Here is a 17,446-nt window from a genome sequence, read left to right on the forward strand (position 1 = left end):
AACCCATGTGCTCATCGACAGTAGATTAAATAAACAATGTTTTCACATCTTCATGTAACGAAGTGCTACATTACTATATTACAGTTAAAGTGAATGAACTTTTGTTGCACACAGTGTGGATGAAGCTCACAAACATAATATTAAGCAAAAGAGGCCAGATAGCAAATAATGCATACTGTGAGGTACACAACTAAATGATAGAGTTATAAATAATAATGATTGCCTTTGGGGAAGGAGATGGGAGGTGTTCATTGGGAAAAGGTATGAAGGGGTCTTCTGGGGTGCTAGTAAAATCTTATTTCTTTACCTGGCTCCGAGGTCATGGATGTTTATTTTCTGAAAATTACTGAGCTGTATGCAGATGGCACTTTTGTGCACGTGTGTTATACTCCATAATGATTTTAAAGTAAAAGAGAGACAGAGAACATTCTAGCAGCTGGAGAGTGGAAGGACTGAAATCAAGAAAATTAGTTAGGAAGTAGTTGCGGTAATAGTGATAATAATCATGACAATGAACACTTACTGAAGGCTTATCCTGTGCCCCACATGGCAACTCCAGGAGGGAGATATTTTATTATCCCCATTTTATAGATGAGAAAATTGAGGCATAGGGTTATTAAGGATAATGTTCTAGGTCACACAGTTATTTAGTGGTATAGCTGGAATTTGAAACCAAGCCAGCCAGTTGAATTCTAGGATATGTGCATTTATATGCCAGATTATATACTCTTGTGATACTGGTCTTAGGAAAAGATAATTTTGGTGTTAATTAGTGGAGTTGGTGAGAAGTGGTCAGATTCAGGACAGATTTTAGATTTGCTGCTGGATCTGCTGTTTGGTGAGTGAGAACAAAAGAAATTACAGGTGACTTCTAGATATTTTTGTTATGCACTTAAGGGGATGTTGTTTCTGACTTGTGACAGAATGGATATGGAATAGGTACTAAGATGAAAAGGGATATCAAGACATTTAGTTAGGCCTTGTTATATATGAGATATCTGTTAGACATCCAAGCATGCAGGTCAAATAGGCAATTGGATTCATAGGGTCCCCAGGTGTGGAGGCAGATCAGGCTGGAGATATGAATTCAGGAGTCATCAGTATATTGGTGAAGTTAGGCCACAGGTGATGATGAAATTATCTAGTGAGAGGTTGCAGATAGAAAAGAATATAGGGATAGAACTGAGTCTTAAATTCAGTGGAGAGAATGAGACTAGGCTTTAGCGAATTTGTGGAAAAGAAGAAAATTTCCCAGAATAGAAAAAGAACACAAGTGCTCAGACTGAAAAGGCTCAGATAGGACTAAGCATAGGGAATGTGTAAAGAGACTCCTAGAGATACATAATTGTGACATTTTAGAACACCAAAGATAAGGAGACCCTCCTAAAAAGTGGGTCATGGAGAGGTTAAAACAAAAGTTGCCTACAAAGGGGTGAGATTAGATTCCTTACCAACAACACTTTATGTTCAAAGATAATAGCCAGTAAATCAAGGGTGATAGTAGAATGAATGTTTTCAGACCAAGACGCCTGAGTACCCTTTTGTAGAAAGTTCCTTGAGGATATGCTCCAGAAAAAAGAAAAAGAGACCATATCAGGAAAAAATATACAGAACTCAGGAAACAGAGGATCCAAACCAGAGTGCAGTGATGGGAATTCTGTGTGCTAGGCCTAAAAAGCAACTAATCCATATTAGGGAAAGAGAAGGAAGACACCAAAACGGTGATCTCTGATAAGGAAAGAAAGGCAGAATGAAAGGATAGATAGTATAATTGTGAGTCTAGAAATGTTTGAGGATATGCCAAAGGAAATTGATAAACTTTGAAAAAGGAGAATCCAATTGAACTGATTCTGAGTATATTTTAGTGTAATTGGAAGATGACACTGGAAAAGAAAATGGAGTCCTAGCTTATGACATAGCTCATTATTGACATGACCACAGTAAATCAAATACCACTTACTGGTTTTCATCTTTTAGAATTGACCTATAGACAAATTATGGGAAACTGTAAGAAGATTATAGGACAGATTGTAAACAGTATCCACTCTGCTATTATTAAAAGTGTAGATATGGCTGACGGAGATGAGAGATGGAGGAAGGGAAGAGAGGAGGAGACAAGGGTGAGAGTTTTTGTGTCCTGTCATCTTATAAAGTAGGGAGCCGAGATGTATTGTGTATAATTTATGGGCCAAGAAATAGTGTTTTAACTAATTTTGTTGTTACTGCAGATGTCTTGAGAGGAGAAATTATGGTGATAAAACTATATACAGAGAAAGATTTGGGGAGGTGGGGAATGATGTAAGTGAGCAGAATCCTCATCTACTGTAGCAGGAGGCCAGTAGCCAAGAAATCATGGTGTAAATGTGCTAATTACGTGTTTGAAGGTGTGCCCCAGAAAAATGAAAAGGAAGCAGTTAAAAGTGTTTGCCTCTGGGGATTAAGACTCTGTGGGTGGGGAGGCATGGAAATAAGAATTGTTGGTTTTCTGTTCTTTTTGTTTCGTAAATCATATGCAGTTATGACTTTGAATAAAAATGAAGAAAATGAAATGAAGAATTATAAAATGGAAATTGTTCTAAAATAAGGACATTAATTAGGAAGATGTTGAAAAGACAATTTAAAACAAACAGAAAAAAAACCACAGGAAGCCTGGAGTGTGTGTTTAAAAATACCACAATTGGAAACATAGACCTAGACAAGTGTTTGAACTGAAATCCTATAGGACTCATTTGCAAAAAAAAAAAAAAAAAGACAGTTGCAAGAAAAAAGTGGTTTTTGAAAATGAAAAGAGGTGGATGGAGATACTGCAAAGTTGTAGACCAGAAATTTAGGCGTGTAGGCAGACACCTCCCCACCCCATCTCCACTGCCAAAGTTTATAAAGCATTTTGAAATGAGTTCAGAACGAATATTGAAAAATAATTAAAACATGAAAGGCGAGAAGGCACCAAAGAATTAGTGGAACTAACTGTAGATCATGGATAAAAAGGAGATAATCCAGTAAGTGAAGTGTTTCTTAGGTCTTTATTGAGGAAGTGATTAAAGAGATTCGCACTCTTTAATTGTCTTTTGAAGCAGGTAGATGAAAAGGAATGGATCAAATAGTAACAAATAAGGAGGGAGAATTCAGATCAAGGATGGAGATAATTGGTACTAGTGCCATCAATTTCTCCTCCTGTGCCCATATGGAGGCAGCCTCAGGAACTTCCTCTACAGTTTTCCAGAATAGCCACTGAAATTGGTACGTGAGATAAAAGCTGTGATCCAGGTAAACCTAACTGAAACAGGGCATAATGAAATCACTTAGCTCCTATTGAATTTATTAAAAAGTTGGACCGAAACTTAACAGGTTTAAGAGAAAGAAAGTTATTGTTTTGGGTGGCCCACACAAGAAGTATCTTCTAAAAGAGGCAAGGAGCGCTCTGAGCATTAGTGGAACTACCAACACTTTAGCCAGAAGGCTATCCTCTGACCTATATATGACCTTCATCTCAAGTTACTAGATCATGGTAGTGGCTGAGTTCAAGTGAAACTTGAGATAGACGTAAAAGGCATTAACAACTCATTATACAGAATAAGTAAATTAAGGTTAAAATATGTTGTGACATTTCCAAAATCAGGAATCAAACTAATAGAAAATCTGACCCTAGATCTCAGGTGCCTGGTGTCCTAGTCTAGAGTCCTTACCTTAAATGACTCAACATTCACATCACGTGAAGTACATTTAAGATCCTAACATTAGAAGTATTAGATTTAAGGAGCCAGTTGTGGTAATTGAAAATGTTTACCTTGGGCACTGTTACCTTTACATACATTTTGGTCTGTAAAGAACTGGTGGCCTTCATGTTATTCCTTCAGATGGCAGATACTATAGAATTAGAATACGTGGCAGAGACTGCTAGGATCCACTAATGTTAAGATGAACATATTGTCCTGGTTTTCCTGGAGAAGTCCCGGTTCATGCTGTCGTCCCAGCATAAATAGTGATAGCGTCTTTCTTAATAGAGTCCTATGTCGGGAGACAACTCTCCATGGGTCTGTTTCATTTCTGTATGTCCTATGAGTCGGGTAATAACTCATTGTTACCTGGACTATATATATAAAGATGTTTATAGAACAGCCTTGGAAGATAGAGAATGTGACTCTCTCCAGCACAAAAGGCAATCACATTACTGCCACTATAAAAGATTCACTAAATTCAAAATTCGTCTCCTGTAATGCGACCAACTATGTGTGCATGCACCCATCCAAGCCCATCTCATTGCCCCTGTGGGACTTGGGAGGGCAAGGTAAACTGATGCAGATATGGTGATGCTCATGCTACTTGCAGTACCATGAGTCATAAACCATTGTTCCTGACCCAGGAGTCCCATGTCTTTTGCCAATATCCACGAGACTGTGCCAGGGAAACTTATTATCTTGCAAATGGCATAAAATCTCAGACCCTTCAGAGTTAACATTCTAAAAATTATATGGTGTACTAAACTAATGAAAGAGCATCTGAATTTCTGCTGGGCACCTCAGTAGAGACTACATTTCCCATCTTTATTTTCATGGCCATGTGATCAAGCTCTGGCCAATGCAATGTGAGGCAAAGAGTTACTTCCACATCACAGTCATAAGAGGAATGGGTATGCCCTGACTTTGACCTTTCCTTCATTCATCTGGCTGGGATACAGACCTAATGGTGGCAGCTTGAGAAGACGTTTTAGACTTAGGATACCAGTCATCTGTTGAGGATGGCAGAACCGTCCCTTTAGCCTTGGGCTGGCTACTTCGGGACTGTAAGGGAGATACACATTTTTTATCTTACTTAAATCAGTGTATTTTTGGCTCCCTTTAATGGCAGCTTGAATGTACTCTAAGAAATGTAGCAGCAAACTTAAAGATCTCTTTGTTATTATTATTTTAAATAAATGAAGAAGTTGAGAACTAAAATCAATAATTGCTCATCGTTACAGAGTTGAGAAAACTAAAACTCCCATCGATTCCCTCCTCCCCTATTCCTCACATTGCCCATATCCAGTATTATCGGATGATATTGAATGTACAAGGACAAGGTGTCCAGAGAAGCAGGAGTATAGGGAAATCTTTGCAGTGAGTACAAGTAAATGGATGATAACTTATATCAATTATCCAGCTCCGGATGAAGAAAAGCATATAGAGACATAATTCGAGCTTTGTGAGCTGACTGTCAAGGTAAGACTGAGAAATTGCAAGGGTAAAAAGTACTCGGTGGAGGAGAAGTAATTTATACTAAAGTGACATGGTCGACAGTTTCTTTCAGTTTTCATTGTTATGTCCCCGATGTCCAGTTCACTGCCTTCTTGGAGTGGCTTCATTAAGCAAGTGAAATTTGAAGAGGGATCTGAGAGAGTTGAAATAGTTCTCATGGCAAATGGGTGAGGGAAAACTGGCTAGGCACTGACTTCATAAATCAAGCAGTATCTGTATGCTAGACACTCATGAAATGCTTGTGGGTGTGGTGAAGATACCGTGATTTTGAAGCCAAGGTTTGTAACCAAAGAGAAAATACAATATTGCAGGGCTTACAATACCAACATTAGAAATAGCAATATGGTTTTGTAGGGAGGAAGGAAATAGGTAGTTTCATAGAGATTATGGGGCTCGAGGTATGCCTTGAAAAACAGAATGTTGGGAAGTTGAAGTCTTGTTAATAGTTGAAGAATTGCCACATGGTTCTCATTTAACTGGAATGTCTTAATGACAAGTGTTTTGTTATTGTTTTTTAACTTTTTGGTGAGCTTAGTAAAAACTTCTTCCTTGATCTTGTCTCCTTGGAATCTCATGGTTTTATAGATTGGTGCAGAAATGATCTTAGGGCATGAAAGTATCTGAAGATGAAATGGAAAAACTCCAGTAAAGCATTGGATTTGGGATGGACATTATTCAGAATTCTTAGGTCCCATATACAGTACTGAAATGGGAAAGATTATTGTAGGCTGAGATTCATCAGATATGTTCTCTTGGAGCAAACAAGGAGTTAGGCAATTGTTTGAAGGAACTGAGAATCAACGTGGCACAAAAAAGCCCTTGGGCTAGGCTCTGCACCTCTGCTACCATGCATTTGTTTAAATTAGATTTTTTAAATTAATTGTGGTAAAATGCACATAACAGAAAATTTACCATCTTAACCGTATTAAGCATACAGTTCAGTAGTATTAAGTAAATTCACATTGTTGTACAAACAATCTCCAGAATTTTTTCATCTTGCAAACCTGAAATTCTATATCCATTGAACAGTAACTCCTCATTTTCTCCTCCCTCTATTTTCTGGCAACAACCATTGTACATTGTTTCTATAAATTTGACTAATCTAGATACCTCCCATACATGGAATCATATGGTATTTGTCTTTTGTGACTGATTTATCTCACTTAGCAAAATGTCCTCAAAGTTCATCCATGTTGTAACATGTGTCCGATTTTTTTCCTTTTTAAGGCTGAATAATATTCCATTGTATGTATATACCACATTCGTTTATCCTTTCATCCGTTGATAGACATGTGGGTTGCTTCTACCTCTTGCCTATAATGATACTGCTCTGAACATGAGCACACACATATCTCTTTGGGACCCTGCTTTCTATTCTTTGGATGTAAATCCAGGAGTGGAATTGCTGGATCACGATTCTCTGTTTAATGTTTTTGAGACATTGCTATATTGTTTTCCATAGTAGCTATACCATTTTACATTCTCACCAACAGTGCATAAAGGTTCCAGTTTCTCCATGGCAAACTGGTTATTTTGTTTCTTTTTTTTTCTTTTAAAATAGTAACCATCCTAATGGGTATGAAGTGATATCTCATGGTTTTCAAAAAATAAGTAATTAATTAATTAATTTGTTTTGGGCTGCATTGGGTCTTAGTTGCTGTGCGTGGGCTTTTCTGTAGTTGCGGCGCACAGGCTTCTCATTGTGATGGCTTCTCTTTGTTATGGAGCACGGGCTCTAGGTGCGTGGGCTTCAGTAGTTGCGGCTTGCGGGCTCTAGAGCACAGGCTCAGTAGTTGTGGTGCACGGGCTTAGTTGCTCTTCAGCATGTGGGATCTAACCGGACCAGGGTTCAAACCCGGGTCCCCTGCATTGAAAGGCAGATTCTTAACCACTGCACCACCAGGGAAGTCCCCTCTCATTGTGATTTTGATTTGCATTTCCCTATGATTAGTGACGTTGAGCATAATTCTGTACGCTTATTGGCCATTGGTTTATTTTCTTTGGAGACATGTCTTTTCAACTTCTTTGTCCATTTGAAAAAAAATTATATAAACTGTTTATTAACAGACAGTGCCCACAAATTTATTTCTTCTTGGACACATGCATGGTGCAACCATGGTGGCCTGTGGTCTTGGTGTGTTGGCCTCAGACACAAAGTCCCCAGAAGTGGCACAGCCCTCTGTGGGCCCCAATCTTCTTCATTTGCTCCAGGTTTTCATGAAGTTTGTTGTCCAGACCGTTGGCCAAGACTTGGCTGTGTTTTCCATCCGTCACATCCTTCTGTCTGTTGAAGAACCAGTCTGGGATCATGTACTGGTGTGGATTCTGCATAGTGGTGATCACACATTCTACCTCCTCCTCAGTGAGCTCTCCTGCCCTCTTGGTGAGGTCGATGCCTGGTTTCCTCAACATCACATGAGCAAATTTTGCCCCACACCCTTAATTGCTGTAATGGCTAAAGCAATTTTATGCTGCTCATCAATATTGTTGTTGAGTACTTGCAAAATGTGCTGGAACTTCTCAGGGATTACTAGAGATGTGGCAGCAGTCCCAGTAGCCCTTTTGTCCATTTTTTAAATTGGGTTGTTTTTTGTTGTTGGGTTTTCAAAGTTCTCTCTATATTTGGGTTATTAACCCCCCATCATACATATGATTGCAAATATTTTTTCCCATTCTGTAGGTTGCCTTTTCACTCTGTTGCTTGTGTCCTTCACATGGAAGTTTTTAATTGTGATGTAGTTCAGTTTAGCTATTTTTACTTTTGTTGCCTGTGCTTTTGGTGTCATATCCAAGAAATCATTGCCGAATTCATTGTAATGAAGTTTTTCCACTATGTTTTCTTTTAAGAGTTTTATTGTTGAAGTCTTAAGTTTAGGTCTTTGAGCCATTTTGAATTAATTTTTCACATGATGTAAGGTAAGTCTTTAACTTTATTCTTTTGCATATGTCTATCCAGTTTTCCTAGCACCATTTGTTGAAGAGACTGTCCTTTTCCCATGGAACGGTTTTGGCATCCTTGTCAAAAATAAGTTTACCATATACTCAAACATTTATTTCTGGCCTCTCCATTCAATTCCACTGGTCTGTATATCTGTTTTCATGGCAGTAACACACTGTTTTGATTACCGTAGCTTTGTAGCAAGTTTTGAAATCAGAAAGTGTGCGTCATTAACTTCATTCTTCTTTTTAAAGATTGTTTTGGCTATTTGGGGTCCTTTGAAATTCCATATTAATTTTAGAATGGATTTTTCCATTCTAAAAATTTGCATTAGATCTGTAGATCATTCTGGTTTGTATTGACACCTTAGTAGTATTAAATCTTCCAGGGCTTCCCTGGTGGCACAGTGGTTGAGAGTCCACCTGCCGATGCAGGGGACGCGGGTTCATGCCCCAGTCCGGGAAGATCCCACATGCTGCAGAGTGGCTGGGCCTGTGAGCCATGGCCGCTGAGCCTTCGCATCCAGAGCCTGTGCTCCACAACGGGAGAGGCCACAACAGTGAGAGGCCCACGTGCGGCAAAAAAAAAAAAAAAAATCTTCCAATCTATGAGCACAGGATGTCTTTCCAATTATTTGTGTCTTCTTCAATTTCTTTTAGCAGTGTTTTTTTGTTTGTTTGTTTTTAACATCTTTATTGGAGTATTATTGCTTTACAATGGTGTATTAGTTTCTGCTTTATAACAAAGTGAATCAGCTATACATATACATATATCCCCATATCTCCTCCCTCTTGTGTCTCCCTCCCACCCTCCCTCAGCAGTGTTTGGAAGTTTTCGGTGTATAAGTCTTTCACCTCCTTGGTTAAGTTTTTTCCCAAGTGTTTTATTTTTTAAATGCTATAAATGGAATTAAAAAATGTATGTAATGTATGTAATGTATGTATGGAAATGTAACTGATTTTTACATTTTGATTTTGTATCCTGCAATTGCAGAATTTGTTTATTTCTAACAGTTTTTTAATGCAGTCATTAGGGCTTTCTACATATAAGGTCATGTTGCAACTAGAGACATTTTACATCTTTCTTTCCGATTTGCATGTCCTTTGTTTCTTTTTCTTGCCTACTTATTCTGGCTAAGACTTCTAATACTGTGTTGTATAGAAATGGCAAAAGCAGGCATGGCATCCCTTGTTCCTGATCTTAGAGGAACAGCTTTCAGTGTTTCACCATTGAGGATGATGTTAGCTGTGGATACTACTCATTTTTTTACTCAGGGTTATGTTCAAAGAGAGTCTGCTCTGATGAAAAATAGTCTTATCTCTTGATGCAGTTCAGAGGAATATTGTGATTTGCCAAGTTAAATTTTATATTTTCTTCAATTTGATCTACTCATTTAATAGTTAAGGAAAGGCCCTGGGGGTAGGCATGGCCACTTGATATTTAATGACAGTGATGACAGTGAGAAGTGACCAGAGTCTCTCAGCTCTTGGGACAGTCCTATTTCAGTGACTCCTGAGTGCTTCTTCAGTTGTAAGAGTTGCAATTGTCAGTTGAATTTTGTTGTAAGCAACTCTTACCCTAGATCAATCAGACTCAGCTCTCCCCTCACCTCCTGCAATGAATTCCCTTTTCTCTTTCGATCCAAATACTGTGATGCCTACTCTATGTTACTATCTCCTCTGTAAAGACTTTCCTGCCTCAGAATTCCAATGGACATATTTTCTAGAGCTAAAATTGTGCTGAATCACAGAGGTTCTCAACTGCACAGGCAGTGTTATTTGTAGTTTCAAGAAATACATCTCGGGCTTCCCTGGTGGCGCAGTGGTTGAGAGTCCGCCTGCCGATGCAGGGGACGCGGGTTTGTGCCCCGGTCTGGGAGGATCCCACATGCCGCGGAGCGGCTGGGCCCATGAGCCATGGCCGCTGAGCCTGCGCGTCGGGAGCCTGTGCTCCGCAACGGGAGAGGCCACAACAGTGAGAGGCCCGCATATCGGAAAAAAAAAAAAGAAATACATCTCTCATGTGTCTGTGACCCTATTTTCCAAATGCATAAAGTGCTACTGTAATGAATGAAATACAAATTCACTTATTGAGGGTCCTCTGAAGCCAAAACATTGGGTATCATATTTTAATTGTAACTTTAAACCAGGTGGGTTAGAAATCTGAGTTAAGCATGAAAAAAATCAAGAGAACACTATCAAATTAATTTGAATTGGTATTTCCACATTTCATTTCTTCCTTGAGTAATGGTTTTGACAACATGTTGGTAAGAGTATTTTCTTAATATTCATAAATATGGAGATATATATCTCCTTGTTGGCAAGAGTATTTTCTTAATACTCTTGCTTGTATCTATGAATATAGCTATAGATATAGATGTATGGCTATAGTAGAAGTTATCCGCTGTCTCAGTGAACATGCTAAGTGACACTTTGACCAAACTTCAGCATACATTAAGTTCCACAAGATGAAAAGAGTTAGGGGGATGGATGGTGGTGATGGTTGCACAATAATATGAATGTATTTAATACCACTGAGCTTTACACTTTACAATGGTTATTTTATATTATATATAAATATTATATATTTATATATTATATATAAATGATAGTTATATTATATAAAATGGAAATTTTATATTATGTGCATTTTACCACAATTTGTAAAAAGTGAAAAAAAATGTTCGCCTACTCCAACCCTCTGTCTCACCTCCCTTCCAGCCAGCGCTAGCAATAAAGGCCCGGGGTGGTTGGTTTCCAAAAGATAAAAAAGAAGAAGGAATGTCATTTGTCTTTTAGGTTAAAATACAAAATGCTTACACATACATACACAGGTAGGCAATTATGCATAACTTTAGGCAAGTTAGGATGTTACAAGAAGTACGTGCATGAAAACCTATTCAAGAAAGAGAATTTGAAAGAAAAATATGCTGTTCTCATGCCCTAGGCTGCTTTTGATAGGGAAGCAAGTAACTACTGTAACCAATTGCCTGTATTTAGCACCAACTGCTTCGACAGCACAGGGATCTCCTCCACAGGCTGGTTTGTGTTAAAGAAAGTCGTCCTGCCGGATACAGACTTATGGAAATGGCAGGAGCATCCTATGCAGCTATTTCTAACAAGTGGAATTATCTCCAGACCACTTTTGGAGAGTTTTCTTCTGCTTGAGAGGGGAAAAATAGTAGTGGGGGAGATTTCTCTTTGGTAGATTTCAAATTTGTTACGAGTTGAGGACCATAAAACAAGGCGCTCCCTCATGTTTCTTTTTGGAGCAAGAAAGCTGGAAGGTGGAGATTTATCAGTGAACTCTCATATCTCGAGGGGCTAGAAGGGTTTTGGATTTCTAAGAGACCCAGATTTCCTTGCCCCAAACATACCTCTGTGCTTTACATTCTGTAGTGAAATATATGAGCAGCGTGCTGTGGAAGGCACACAATTTCCTGTCCATCTGTGCTGTGCTACCAATCATCGCCCACAAGCTCAGAGTGTGTCACCCTCAAAGATAGTGTTTCATCTGAGGAAGGCTGCTACCAAACTGTAGCATGTGGTTATTTGAATAAGAACAGAGTGATAAAATCGTCATTGGGAAAAGGGGCTAAGGGATCATTTTTACGGACTCGAGAGGTAGAAAACAGAAGAGAACTTTCTGGGATTCCCAAATAATTTTTTTTTTTTTTTGCGGTACACGGGCCTCTCACTGTTGTTACTTCTCCCGTTGCGGAGCACAGGCTCCGGACGCACAGGCTCAGCGGCCATGGCTTACGGGCCCAGCTGCTCCGCAGCATGTGGGACCCTCCCAGACCGGGGCACGAACCCGTGTCACCTGCCTCGGCAGGCAGACTCTCAACCACTGCGCCACCAGGGAAGCCCTCCCAAATAATTTTAACCAGCAGCCCAATTTAAGGTATTGAGCCATCAGAATTGCCTATGAATCACCTAGCCCTTTGTGTTTTACAGGCGCTCTTTTCTGCCATTAGTGAGACTGTGTGTGTTTTGATGTTACGTGGCCTGCTCTTTCACAACCCCAAGGTCATGGGTGTCTCTTGGATGCAGTCAGGAGCCACCAGGAACTGTGCATTCTAGTTCACCAAAGATGAACACTTCCTTTTTCCATGAGGGTCCAGAAAGAAACTGAGATCAAGTGCACAGTCCTTTTATATAGTTAGCTTTTCTGAACCAGCTCACTGGATTGAAACTGAAGGCTTAAGATACCCTCAGAAGGGATTTATAAGAATATTATAATTTACAACTTGTTGCAGTGCAACAATTTAGAATTCAACATATGTGGTGGCTGAAATTTCAGCTAATCTGGACTTTTTATTGTTTCACAAAAGTGAAGCCTTTTCAAGACTGGGGCTTCCCTAAAGGGTCCTTCATGGAGGCCTCCACCTCTGGTTCATTAACTCTTCTACAGAATCATCAGTTTCCCACATGCACTCTCCTCTTCAGGTCACTCAAATACCTCTTTCCTCACTCTAGAAGAGTCCACAGGTAGAGTTTCTAGGTACCTGTACACAGAGTTTCTAGGCTTCTCTCTGAATCCTCATGTCAAGTGCAGCCCTAGATTTTGGCTAGATAGACCCTGAGCTCTGTTCTAAACCATCAGAGACTCTGGGTGGAGAATGGGATCCAGTCCAGGAGAGACAGTACAGATAGGCCCTCAATTTTTTTTGTTTTTTGGCATCTTCTTAACAGTTGTCAGGATGCTGCTGCTGTTTATCTTTCTAGGGAACTTGACGAATAACCATGTCACTTGAAACATTAATTTTTTTCGAAAGCTACGTAGCCTACTCCCATATTATTGAAAGAACTTTTCTCCTATTAGCAGGGCTATGATGCTGTCTTGTAGAACAAGGTATTTTCATTGTTGCCACAAGGACAGTTGGTTTGTTCTGCTCCAGCTGAGGTCTGGTGGTACCAGGAAAAAAAAAAAAATTACTCTTTTACTGGGTTTCCATTTTTGTTTCTCAAGGCGTGACTCCAACTCCTGTTAGTTTATTTGGATTCAGAGTCTCCCTCTTGGAGGGGGTTTATGTCTGTAGCATCTGCGGCGCGGAGTCTTCTCTTAACAATCAGGCTGCCTGCCGAGCACTCATTGTGTTATTTCTTTGTCGGAGGCAATCTGTTAAAGATCTCTTTAAAAGATTTAATGCTATCCTGAAGTTTTTGAGAATCTCTGAGGCAGTATCTTATCCCCTGCATTGGAGGGGATTCTGGTCTTCTTAACTTTAAGTGGGAAACCTGCATAAAGGGCTTAGGTGGTCTCTGCTCAAATGGGGTGAGAGCCTGCCTGTCAGGGGCCACGCCGGTGACTGTGACATAGCGATATTCTCACTGTTTGTGCTTCAGTGGTTTAACAATACGTTTATGAGTCTCACAGTGACTTTCCTGCTAGCATCCAGGCTAAGCGAATGGGTGACAAGAGACTCTGCCCTCCAGGCAGCCTGGTCCTGGAGCAGGGGTCAGCTCTCTCTCACCCTTGCTTTCTTTGAACACCTCAGCCGCTCCCCCAGCAGCACCAAAAAGTTGGTTGGGAGCCTCAAGCACACCTGCCCATCTCCTCTCATACCAGGCAGGATGTGGACATGGGGCTATTGCCTCTCGGTTTTGGCTGACTTCCAGGTCTGAATGCCCCTCACGTTCGGCGATGAGATGTCAGAGCGCCCCGGTGTGGGTGACCCTGGTCTCTTCATCTGCTTATGAGTATAAATTGGTTAACACTGGAGAGGGTCCTTTGTGCTTTTTCCCTGACCTCAAGGCTGATGAGGGAGGTTTCAAGGGCACTAATTGAGAGGCTTCAAGGAGGTTAGTTGGAGAGCTTTTGTGCATCCTCTGCACTGGAGGGATGGCAGCCTGTGCTTTGACTCTTACATAAGAAATCTAAAGGGCAAAGTGGGCTGTGGCCACTGTGCAGAATCTGAGGTTCAGGACCACAGAGTCAGGGGTTGCAGTTGTATGTTTCCAAGGGATCAGTGGTCATGGAGAACCAGTCTGCCAGGGGTCTCGAATCATCTTGCAGAGACTTTTCCAAGAGGGCTTCTTGGAGGAGAACGGAAGCCCTAAAGGAGAATGTGTGAGGAAGAGAAGCACAGAAGAAAACCAGGAACCTAAGAGGGGTAAAAAGGGCCCGTGGGGATTGTATCACTGAGGCAGGGAATGGCAGGTGACAGACGACAGCAACGAGGGTTGTGCAAAAACACACAAAGGTGCCCATGAGAGACAGAGCTTTAAAGCCATAGTCAGACAGATACAACTCTAGATGATTCTAATTAGGAAAGATGTTTTCTACACTTTTATCCATTCACCCCTTTCTTCCCATCGCTGCTGTAGAGGAATTTTCAAATGCTTCGCTTAGAGCTCCAAACCCATTCCTATTGCTTCTTGCTGGCAGCAGTCTTAAGATAAACCTGGAATCAAGTTTGGAATTTTGATATGGGATTGCACCAGAGTTTTTTATTCAACTGTGACTGTTTAAGGGACCAAACTAAAGGGCAACCTTACATTATCAGAACGTATGCATGTATATTGAGGAACTTGCCCAGGCTTTCATGGAGTAGGGGAAGCACAAAGCCTACATATTGGGTTTGAGAGGGTCATGATGAAAAGCAATAAAGGAGTTTCTGATGTATTATAAGCCTAACTTGCTTGATGTATTAATTACATAAGGTATGATCTAAGTAAACACTTGCAGCTTGCTTGCTATTCAGTTGCAAGTTCAAGATCAGTCACCCAGACCTGCCTTCCCCACGCGATCGGATGCTGCCTTAGTCTAAACTCCTCCTAACTGCAAAGACCAGATTGCAACAGACCCTCTCCCATGCTATCTATTTCTCATTGCAGGTAAATACCTAAAAGGAAGAACTCTGATGTCACACCTACAAAGTGACGGGAACTAGTGTTACTGTTATCTGGGAGGTTGCCAAAATGTTCCTGTTTAAAGTTCGCTTCTTCACTCCCCACCTTTAAGCTCTTATTCTGGTCACTGCCTGTTCTTTTAAGACCTGACCTTGCTGGTCCCAGTCAACCGATCCCTCACCCCAGCCCAGTAGCCCAGGTCCTATTACCCATGGTAGCAGATCTCCTGAGAGCTAAGCCCCTTTCTTCCTGGACTCCTAAGAATCGCCTACACCCACTTCTCATCGTAAAGAACCTTCCTTCCTCCTTTCCAAGCCCAGTCACTGTGATCCTTTGCTTTTCCTTGAACCACTGTTGCTGGCCTTGCCTGACCATGATGGGGGATTGCACTGCTGCTTGGGGTGGCCTGCTTGAAACTATTGTCGGTGAATCCACCAGCCCCAGAACTTGTTCCGCAGGGAGAAGTTTCCAGCTTTCTCCTAAGGATAAAATAAACTTAGGTAGCAAATTAAGTCTAGTGAGTATCCGGAGATAGTGTAAATTTGGCCTAACATTCCATACCAGCTTTACTTCTCAGTGACGTTGGAATTAAAAATGAAGCCTAAAGATGATCTTGAGGCTGAAATTGAGGTTTAACTGTTTCATAGATTTTATTTGCTGATAATAAAACAGCTACTCCTTTTAAAATAGCTAATATGCTCCAGACACTTTGCTAGTACTTCGCATATATTACCCTTCAGCTACCTGCAAAAGCAGGTTTTATGATCTGCTTTTTACAGATGAGGAAACTAAAACCTCAGCAGGCTGATTCCAAACCCATGCACTTGCCCTCACCTATGCCATCACTATGTCACACTGGCTTCTTGGGAGCTACACAGTATTAGAGGGGTTTCTTTCTATTAAGTATGACCTGGTTTTGTTTGAACAGTGGTTCTCAACCAGGGGTAATTTTTGTCTTCCAGGGGACACTTGGCCATGTCTAGAAACCATTTTGGTTGTCATGACAGTGGGGAGGGCACTAGTGGCATCTAGTGAGTAGAGGCCAGTGATGCTGCTAAATAGCCTGTAATGTCCAGGACAGCTTCCACAGCACAAAATTTATCCAGCCCCAGTGTCAGTAGTACCAAGGTGGAGAAACTCTGGTTTAAAGCAATTTTAAAAAGCAGTTTGCATGACTAAATAGAACAGTTGGATGTGCAGTTTTAGCTAAATATGTTGCTAGATCAATGAGTGACTGGGATACAATTTTATAAGAGAAAATATAAAATTATTCTTATTTTGTTCCAAGTCCCTAGACATGTTACAGATTTTTAAATATCGGTAAATACGGGCTGCCTGAGCAGGAAAGGTCCTCCAGGAGCCCCTCCTGCCTGGAAAGGATCTAGGTTAGAATAGTTATGTTAGGTGGGCTCTGATGATGTTTGGCTTTTGCAAAATGTTGGTGAGTTAAAGAATCCACTGTGGGGAGCCTAGCAGATGACAAAGCACAATAACCAAACCCTTTACTAGCTGGTATATCATCAGGGACTCCTGCATTATTTTCCAAAGTTTCTGCCTCCTTGCCTGTCTGTTGAAAATCCCAAACAAACCTCAGAGTAGAGTTCTGAAAAGCCAGGTGAGTAACGTATTTCATTTATTTTCATAATAGGAAAGTCATGCTCACTGGAACAAATTACCCACTTACTGAATCAGGAAAGGACAATATTATTTACAAACTGTTCTCTGCTTGTCCTCATAGCAGAGGGAAGATTGTTCTAGCATAATACAATGGCATCCAAAATATTATAGCATTAATTCAAGTAACCAGACAGTAAGAAAAAAAGTAGCAGGCCCTGAACAGCAGTAATGTTCTGCTCCTGGAGCTGCTTAGCTATTTAAAATACAAAACAGCAGAGAAACCCAGAGACCAGAAAGTGAAAGCAAATACACTTAATGATGGAGGAAAAGAGCTTGGAAAGGGAGAGGTAGTCACCCATTGGCCAACTTAACTCTTGACTTTTAAAATGAATTGGAAGCGGGAAGAAACACATTTCCTTTTAATGTAAGAGTCCAAGTGCAATTCTTAACGATGCTTTCCAAACTGCATTCATATTGTTGCTGCTGCCCTGAGAAGTATAAATGATGCAAACATCTGTGCATACCCCATGCATTTGTGCACAACATGGTCATGCTGTAAAGCTTCCCATGAAACACAGCAGCCTGAATATTACTCAGGCTTATTTTATAATGCTGCCTGGATTTGAAAATGGATAGAGAGAGTTATTATGTACTCGTAAATTCAGGCCAGTTAGGCAGAGGAACATTCCAAACATCATGCCACATGTTCCTGCATCCTGTCACCTCCTTTAGGTGCTATTCTGTGGGAGAAGAAAACCTCAGCAGACCTTTACACACAACTTGTTTTCTTGGCAAGTAGAGAA

The 17,446-nt window shown here is 40.6% G+C and overlaps 1 pseudogene; it reads right to left on the reverse strand.

Moving 5' to 3' along the window:
• Nucleotides 1-7,316: 7,316 nt before the first annotated feature.
• LOC137204222 (small ribosomal subunit protein uS13-like) lies at nt 7,317-7,804 on the reverse strand (annotated as a pseudogene).
• Between the last annotated feature and the right edge of the window lie 9,642 nt (nt 7,805-17,446).

Source organism: Pseudorca crassidens, chromosome 12 (genome assembly GCF_039906515.1).
Source record: "Pseudorca crassidens isolate mPseCra1 chromosome 12, mPseCra1.hap1, whole genome shotgun sequence".
NCBI classification, from domain to species: Eukaryota; Metazoa; Chordata; class Mammalia; order Artiodactyla; family Delphinidae; genus Pseudorca; species Pseudorca crassidens.